We start from the raw sequence: 9,830 nt of genomic DNA on the forward strand, positions 1-9,830 counted from the left end.
CTCTAGCCGCCCAGCAGGGCAGCGAGGATTACTCAGGGCTAGCAGGAGAGAGAGAGAGCGGACACGCCTGGGAGTAGCCCTTTATTGGGGAACAAGAGATTCAGGGGAGAATTCCATCCAATGAAGGTTGAGGGGGGGCTGCACTCCAAGGTCAGGGTCAGTGATTGGGTCCCCGGGGTCAGTGGTCAGGCACACCCCCACACGGATGGGCTCTCTCATCAGGAAAGGGTTGGGAAAGCTTCGACAGAGCCAAAGCGCCTCAGGCCCTTAACGGGAGTCACCCAATCACGTGTCAGAATGGCTCTCCACATATCCCCCCTTTCTTTTCTTAACAATGAGGCGGTGGTTCACTTTCTGGAGTTCCTGGATTCTTGATTGGAAGAATCGCCATCCTATAGTTACAATACAAAAGAGAATTAACAGCAAAGAGAATAATCCAATAATGTACCAAGCAGAGTGCTTAAGAATATTTCCAGGGTTGAATCCATTTAACTCCTTCAATATTTGGTTAGCCAAAGAAGAAGGATCTGAAAAATCAGCTCTATTATTTTGAATGTCTTGGATATGGTGATGAAGTTCCAGAATATCCAAGCTATTATTACTATTTTGCCAAATACCTAATAAATGGTTTTTAACCTTCTCCCAATCCCAGAGAGAAGCATTGTACTTGGCAGCTGTAACACATACATACTTATAATTAGCATGGCATTTAAGCCTTTCCTTAAATTTTAAGGCTGAAAGTTCATTACCTATGTTTATAACAGTCGCCTCTAAGGCGTTTATTTTAGTTTCAATCCTCTCATCAATATTTACTTGATTACGCAGAGCCTTGGAAGTATTTTGAGCTAAATTATTAAGAAATTTTGCATGCTGAATATTCTGAGACAATGTCAGAGATGCAGAGACAGTTGAGGCAATAAAAGAGACCAGTGCTAAAACACCAACAATTATGACTCCAATAGCACGTTTAGGTCTTGTTAACTGGGCATGAATTTGCTGCAAGACTTGTAAACCAACATCAGCATACCATGGCTCTGAAATATTAGCAGGTAATAAAACGAAAGAGGGCTGATGAAGTATCAGCACTCCTTTTCCTCTATTATACCTAGTAATACAATTGGTTAGGTTGCACTTATTACAAGTAACAAAATATCTATCATCTATCCATTTAACTTTTACATTTCCAATAATTAAAACATAAGGAGATTGGACACAAGCTCATAAGCCATAGCAAGATCCCTCTTTATAGTTCTTGCCGTCAAATTTTGGTAAAGGTTTATCTGTAAAATGTAAATATTCTGAGGCAGCAATTAAACGCCAAATATCTTTTTGAACACCTCCTTCACTATAAGTCAAAATATTACTAACAAATCCTGCAGGTGTCATAGCAGAATTTCTTCGTAATTGTCTCTTATCAATTTTTGGAGACCAGTCTAAAATATACCCACTATCTTTAGACACCTTATGTTGTACAGGAAAGGTATTTACACAATCCATCCATTTAGGAAAGGTGCCAATCTCAATTATAGAACTATTTGGACAGTGGGGTATTGGTGGAGGTTTTGCAGAAATGACTGGCTTGTTATGGGAAAGTCCCATCTTAATTACTGATCTAGTATTAGGTTTTAAGTCCCCATAAATAGAATTATTTGTCAGTCTAGGTCTACCAATCGCTGTCTTTTCTTCGAATGATACTTTCAGACAGCCAGCATGTTTATCATGTGACCAACACAAAGGTAATTGGGCACTGTAGCCAGAATAATTAAATCTAGTCACATGATTGGGAGTAATATGAGTATCTGTAAATCCTCCCATCATGAATGAGTCATTAGTAAATACTGGAATAGATTCTCCAGTCCACACAGCTGGGTGTACCAGGGGTGGATCTGGGAAATATGTCCAATAAGTGTGTACTTGATTCCCTTTTACCTGACAGCCCAGTAGGGCAATTACTGTTGTTACCATCATCACTGGGGTCCTGCTCTTTTCTAGGCATCGAAGTATTTGGGAAGCCTGGGTTGTTAGTTTCTTCACATCTTTCCATGAAATCAGCTTTTCGGCTGGTTCAGTCTGGTCTTTCTTCATTTTTTTCCGATATCTCCTCCTTCTGGGTAGTGGCTCCTCCGGGTCGATCCTCAGTCGCTTGAATCTGGGTTCTATCTCCTCCATGTCTGATAGCACGTTCAGGCACCCAAATAGGACGGAAAGCACCTTCTGGGAAGATACAAGCATGGCCTTTTCCCCTCATTATTACCGGGTCTGGACCCTTCCACTGACCAGTTTGTAAATCTTTCCACAGAACTCTGCCTAAAGGGCCTGTTACTGAGGGAGATATTTGTCTCTCAGCAGCAGTGTGACCTTCTGAGTCACAGTTTAGAAAATTTAAAACAAATAAGGCATGATTAAGGCTATTTTGGGGAGTCACAATCCTATTCCCCCCTTTTAATTTTTGTAATTGAAGCTTAATAGATAAATGAGCTCGTTCCACAATGGCTTGACCTTGGGGGTTATAAGGAATTCCTGTTTTATGATTAATTTTAAACTCTTGGCAAAATTGTTGAAAAGAAGAGCTTACATAAGTAAGCTGGAGCATTATCTGTTTTAATCTGTATAGGGCACCCTAAAACGGAAAAGGCTGCTAAGCAATGAGAAATTACATGTTGAGTATTTTCCTTAGTACGTGCTGTGGCAAAAATAAATCTAGAATAAGTGTCCACTATGACATGCACATAACATTGTTTACCAAATTGAGGAATATGAGTTACATCCATTTGCCATATTTGATTTGGTTTTAATCCACGGGGATTTACCCCTGATGGCAGAGATGGAGTGTGAATAACACACTTAGGGCATTGGCTTACAATCTGACGAGCTTGTTCTCTGGTAATATTAAATTTTTTACATAAGCTAGAAGCATTTTGATGATGCAAGAAGAAGTTTGTATTACCTCTGTGTGAACACGGCTGAAGAAACCTGCCTTACCGGAGTTGGAACCATCCGTGAACACCGATAAAGCTTTCTCTATTGGATAACCTCGTACAATCTTTGGAAAGATAAGTGACGTTAATGATGCAAATTGTACAATCTTATCACGAGGATAATGGCTATCTATCTGTCTGGGAAAATCTGCAAAAGCTATCTGCCATGAGCTAGAAGTTTGAAAAAGCCAATTAGTCTGTTGAACAGAAAATGGAATAAAATAATTATGATATCAGGCTCAGATCCAATTAATTGTAAAATCCTAGTTCTAGCTTTAATTACTAATTGAGCTATAGAATCATGAAAAGGAATTAATGTTTTTTGAGGGGAGTGGGATAAATAAATCCACTCAATAACTCCTAATCTTTGCCATATGGCTCCTGTTGGGGTATGCTCAGTTGGAAATATTAATAAATACACTATTTCTTTAGGATCTATTCTAGTAAGCTGTGCATTTTTAATTGCAATTTCAACTTTTCTTAAGGCTGTCTTAGCCTCCAAGGTTAGTTGACGTGGAGAGGTTGGAGAAGGATTTCCTTGTAATATCTGAAATAAAGGACTTAACTCAGAAGTAGTTAGTTTTAAGGATGGTCTTAGCCAGTTAATATCTCCTAATAGTTTTTGAAAGTCATTAAGGGTACGTAACTCCTTAACTCTTATCTGAAGATTTTGAGGACGGACTGTACGTCCTTGAATTATCTGACCTAGATATTGAAAAGGAGATACCTTTTGAATTTTTTGAGGAGCTATACATAAACCCATTGCTGTAAGTGAAGTCTCTGAGTAAAAATTTCTGAAAGTACCTCTGGATTAGCATGAGCCAATAATATATCATCCATAAAATGAATAATATATGCATCAGGAAAACTATTTCTAATGGGATCTATTGCCTGGTCAACATATTTTTGGCACAGTGTAGGACTATTATGCATTCCCTGGGGAAGTACCTTCCAGCAATATCTTTTAACAGGTTCCTTAAAATTAATTGCTGGGACAGTGAAAGCAAATCTTTCACAATCTTCAGGATGTAACCTTATAGAGAAAAAGCAGTCTTTTAAATCTATTACCATCAAGCTATAATCTAAAGGAATGGCTGTGGGGGAGGGAAGTCCTGGCTGTAATGATCCCATAGGCTGAATTGCATGATTTATTGCCCTTAAATCCTGTAGTAATCTCCAATTTCCTGACTTTTTCTTAATAACAAAAATAGGTGTGTTCCAAGGACTAAGCGTTGGTTCAATATGACCAGCCTGAAGTTGTTCCTCAACTAATCTATGAATTATTTTAAGCTTTTCCCCTGAGATGGGCCACTGAGAAATCCATATAGGCTCCTCTGTGAGCCACGTGATTTTTTTCAGCTGCCTTAGGGATCGGGGAAGTACTCAGGGCCCCTAGTAAAAATTTTGGTTTGGAGCATTTACTAATCTTTGTCGTGGAGACTGGTTTGTAAACAGATACTCTTTCTGAAGGGTCTCCTTATCATCTCCAGGAAAATACCTCTGATTAACTTCCTCAACTGACCTTATAGAATTTGGAGTAACTAATAACAATCCCATTTTGGCTAAAATATCTCTTCCCCATAGGTTAGCTGGTAAAGACTCTAACACATAAGGCTTAAATACTCCACTGTTCCCATCGGAATCTTCCCAACGGAGATAGTTGGCACTTTGAGCAGGCTGTGAAACCTGTCCTATTCCCTCTAGGTTAGCTGGTGCTACATGTAAAGGCCAGTTCCTAGGCCAAAACCTACTGGACAATACCGAGATATTAGCCCCTGTGTCTATTATTTCTAGGAAATTTTTATTATTAATTCTAAGTTTTAATAAAGGGCGTTCTTGCCGTACTAACTGTGACCAGTATACTCTGTCCGGCGGTTTAGAAACTGAATCTACCGACAGGTGCCTTTCTGAGACACAAGGCAACAATATTAATTGAGTAAAAATATCCTTTGGGGTGAGCCTTAGGGCATAATTGGATTTTACAGTAACATATAACTGTCCTTTAAATTCTGAATCTATCACACCAGGTATTACCTCAATGGCTCCCTTTAATTCATTACGTTCCAAAATCAAACCTACAGTATAATCAGGAAGTGGCCCGAAAATCCCAGTAGGGATTTGTTCCTGCCCCATTTCAGGATCTAATTCAACTGTCTTTGAAGGTCTTAAGAAAACTGTCTGCGATCTCTGTCCCGGTAAAAATCGCGGGCTGTCCTGGTCGGCGCCAGTGACGTCACACTCTGCGACCTTCCCTGAAATTCCCCGTATTGTTGTTCGGCTCCCGCTAGGAGGGAATGATGGTGGCAAGAAGGCAGGCTGATCCGCGCCATCTGAATCCTCCGCATGGGGCTGCGAGTTTAAGTTCACATTTCTAACCTTTGGCTTGGCCCCTAGTGCCTTTGTTTTTAAATGGCTTAAGGGAAAGGGAATTAACTTAGCCTCAGGCTGATTTTCCATTTGAATAGACTTAACAGCTCTTCGAATGCCTTTTAAAAGGTCTTCAGGGGGCCACGAACTCTGGCCCATATATTTAAAAAGACAAACTTCTAGGGCCGTCCAAGTTTTCTGTATATTTTCTATGCCTCCAGGTAGTTCATTAGAAAGACAGACTCTCTGTAACTTCCTTCCTAATTTCTCCCAAGTAAGTAAATTTGGAGACTCTTGGTCACAAAACCAAGGACAATATTCATCTACAATCTTTAAAAATTGTAATAACTGAGTTTTCTTTATTTGTTTTCCTTTCTGATTAATTATACTGTCTAAAATAGTCAGATACATTTCCTTATCCGTAGAAGTTGAATTTCCCATTTTAAGTAATTTAACGTCTCTTTCCTTCAATATCTCCAGGTACTTTTGTGACCCAATTGTCACCTCTTCCTTTATCTTTATTTTTATTTCTTATCTTCCTTTATCTTTACTTTTTTCCTTATCTTTATAGCGCGCTCCCACTCAATCTAACTAATCTAGAATGCCCCACGTTGGGCGCCAATTCTACCACGCGGCCTGCGCAGTGGTTTCATTAATGAGGTTCTAGGCATAAAGTTAGTTAGAAGAGATCGAAATAAAACACACAGACCAGTTACCTTATTTATATTGCTAGGTCCGAGACGGCTCACCTCTCTGGTTCCCACCTCTAGCCGCCCAGCAGGGCAGCGAGGATTACTCAGGGCTAGCAGGAGAGAGAGAGAGAGCGAACACGCCTGGGAGTAGTCCTTTATTGGGGAACAAGAGATTCAGGGGAGAATTCCATCCAATGAAGGTTGAGGGGGGGCTGCACTCCAAGGTCAGGGTCAGTGATTGGGTCCCCGGGGTCAGTGGTCAGGCACACCCCCACACGGATGGGCTCTCTCATCAGGAAAGGGTCGGGAAAGCTTCGACAGAGCCAAAGCGCCTCAGGCCCTTAATGGGAGTCACCCAATCACGTGTCAGAATGGCTTCCCACAAAGGGGAATGAAGGGAAGGGAGGGGGAAGGGAGTGGGACAGTCAGGAGAAGGAATCAGACGTCACTGGCCCATGTTCATGTATGAATCAATACACGACCAGTGAAACTCCACGTCACGTACGGCCACGAGAACGGGAAGCTCTACTCCATGTATGTGAGGTATGTCAAATACAGCTACTGTCACCTGTAACTAGGAAGAACAAAAAAAAAATTAAAAAAGAAAGTGGCAGAGGAGAGTGGGAGAAGGAGTGTTTTAAACTTAAAGAGCCTTTAGAAGAATATCAACCAAACACAACATGAGGACCAATGGATCCTGATTCTAACCAACAACAGTAAAAAGACAGGGATGTGACAACTGGGGACATTTAAATCTTGCCTGATAAAAAGGAACGTGTGTGAGAGAGAAGTTTTTTGTTGTCATTGTTGTTTCTGTTTGTTTTTTAGTTGTAGTTGGACACAATACCTTTATTTTATTTTATTTGTATGTGCTGCTGAGGAACAAACTCAGTGCCTCGGCACATGCTAGGCGAGCACTCTACCTCTGAGCCACAACCCCAGCCCCCATGGTTTCATTTTATTTTACTACTTATTTGTTTTGTGATAAGATCTCACTGTGTTGCCCAGGCTGGTCTTAACTCCTAGGCTCAAATGATCCTGCGGCCTGGCCTCCGTGTCCTGAGCAGCTGGGACCACAGCCACACACCGCTGTGCCTGACTTGTGGTTTGGTTTCATGTTTTTTTTTTTCAGAGATGTGGAAGTTTATTTAGGGAAACAGAGGCTCTTCAAGGGAGAATGTGGGCTATCTTGAGATGAGACACTTGGGAGGTAAAGCAAAGAACCACAATTCAAGGGAGAAAGCGGACCATCTGCAGAGGAAGAGACTGCCATGGTTTGCCAAGGAGAAAGGGGTTGGGGTGTGGCTTAGAGTTTGAGCACTTACCTAGCATGCATGGGCCCTGGGGTGGATTCCCAGCACTGAGGTGTGTGAGGAGAATGTTCTTCTCTCTTAAAAGAAAGTAAGTAACTATTTATAGAAGTTAATACATGTTTCCATTTGCTTTAAATAATCCAGTGGAGGCCAGGTGTAGTGGTACACACCTGTAGTCTCAGCGGCTCAGGAGTTTAGTGAGGCCCTAAGCAACTTAGAGAAACCCTGTCTCAAAAAATAGGAATTGCTGGGCATGTGGCTCAGTAGTTAAGCAACCCCTGGGTCCCATCTCCAGTACTACTATTACTACTACTACCAGTACTACTACTATACTACTACTAATAATAATACTAATAATAATGATCTAGTGGATGAGAGAGAAATGAGAGGGGCTCTAAGTGAAACAAAATATGTTCAAGTTAATAACTGATAAAAACGAGTGACGGACACATGGGGATTTGTTTTACTCCTCTCTCTCTCTTTTTAAGTATACTTATAATTTTTATAATAAAACCACAAATACATGAAGAGAGGGCTGGGGTTGTGGCTCAGTGGTAGAGCACTTGCCCAGCATGTGTGAGGCCCTGGATTCAATCCTCAATACCACATGAAAATTTAAAATAAATAAATAAATAACACATTGTGTCCATCTACAACTACAAAAATTTTTTTTTTAAATTATGAAGAGAAACTACAGGCATATGAGGACAAAAGACAATCTGGGTGAGAACTAGGAAGAAAAAAATGGAAAATAAAGATCCATAGAGGATACAAATAATGGAGTCATTAAGCATGGATTTAAAAATAAGTATGCACAATATCCAAAAAAAATAAAAAAATAAAACACAAGATGGGGAATTTAACAGAAAACTAAAAACTGTCAAAACGAAGCAGAAATTCTTCTAAAACTAAAAATACAGTTGCTCTCCGATGATCACAGAATACAGAAGCAGCTTGATGACTCTCTGCCAAATCGGATGTGGGCCCCGGCACCCAGTGGCACAGTCAGGGTTGGGCAAATGTCGGAGCAGAGAGTCAGGTTCTCCCTGGAATTCCACCAAACCGTAGCTCAAGAGGCTGCGGCCGTTGGAGCCCTCAGACCTGGACAGACTCCCTGAGGGTGGCCTTCGGTGTCAGGCCTCACTCGCGGCCTGACATGAGGGGAGCTTCCCTAAAAGCTGGAGGCCTAAGTGTCTTGGCTTCCATCGTGATGGTTTTGGTGGGGACGCCTGTCCTGTGTGGGAGCTGAGGACGGTCAAACACTGAGGACCTTGGAGGATACAGAGAAAAGAACACGGGGAACAGAAAAGGCGTTAGTGAAACCAGAAAACCCACACAGAAGAGTGAAGAACCATTACCTTCCCACTAGTCGCACCGCCAATCTGCTCACCAGACCAGGGAGGTAAAGAGGAGGGTGTTATTGAAAAGAAAGTCAAGAGCCAAGATTAAAATCAAAGTGGGAGGAGGAGGAGGAGAAGGAGGAGAGATGTTCCTGGTAAGAGGAGACTTCTATGAAGAAGTAAAAGGATAAGAAGAAACATGTGGGCAGGCGTGGTGGTGCATACCTGTAATCCCAGCAGCTCAGGAGGCTAAGGCAGGAGGATGGAAAGTTGGAGGCCCCCGGGGCAATTCAGCAAGACCCTGTCTCAAAAATAAAAAATAAAAATAAGAGGGGCTGGGGATGTAGCTCAGTGGTAGAGTGCCCCTGAGTTCAATCCCCAGTGCTGAGAAGAAAAGAAATACATGAAAGAAGCGCCACTTTCTGAAGAAGAGTCACGTGTCTGCATAGCACTTCCCAGTCCAGAGGAAAGGGCCAGAGAACAAGGACCAACAGAAGGGACCGTGGTGAATCACCAGGACGCTTCATGTTTAAGATTCAGCCAGGAGCCGGGCACGTTGGCCCACACCTGTAATCCCAGGGGCTGCATAGCCCATGACAGAGAGCTTAAATAAGTGCTTCTTCCTCACGGTTCTGAAGGTTGGAGAATCCAAGATCAAATCACCAGTAGACTCCAGGGTGAGGACCCGCTTCTTGGCTCTTACAGTGTCCTCTAATGGTAGAAAATGGTAGAAAGGGGAAAAGCTCCCAGTTCTTTGGAGTCTGTTTTTTTGTTTTTGTTTTTTTTTTTTTTTTTGACAATAGGGGCACTTTACTACTATGTACCCCAGGCCTTTTAAAATTTTATTTAGAGACAGGGTCTCACTAGATTGCTTTGAGCCTAAGTTGCTGAGGCTGGCTTTGAACTTGCGATCCTCCTGCTTCAGCCTCTCGGGCCCCTGCGATTACAGGCATGCACCACCATACCCAGCGAAGGTCAGGATTTCAATATAGGAATTTTCAGTAGGCACAAACATTCTGTTGACAGCAGTTATAGATAGTGGTGATGGTTGCACAACATTGTGAATGTATCTAATATCACTGAATTATATACAAAACATGGTTAAAAGCGCATATTTTATGTTATGTTAAAAATTACATT

Source organism: Spermophilus citellus (assembly GCF_964194105.1).
Source record: "Spermophilus citellus genome assembly, chromosome: 17".
Lineage (NCBI taxonomy): Eukaryota > Metazoa > Chordata > Mammalia > Rodentia > Sciuridae > Spermophilus > Spermophilus citellus.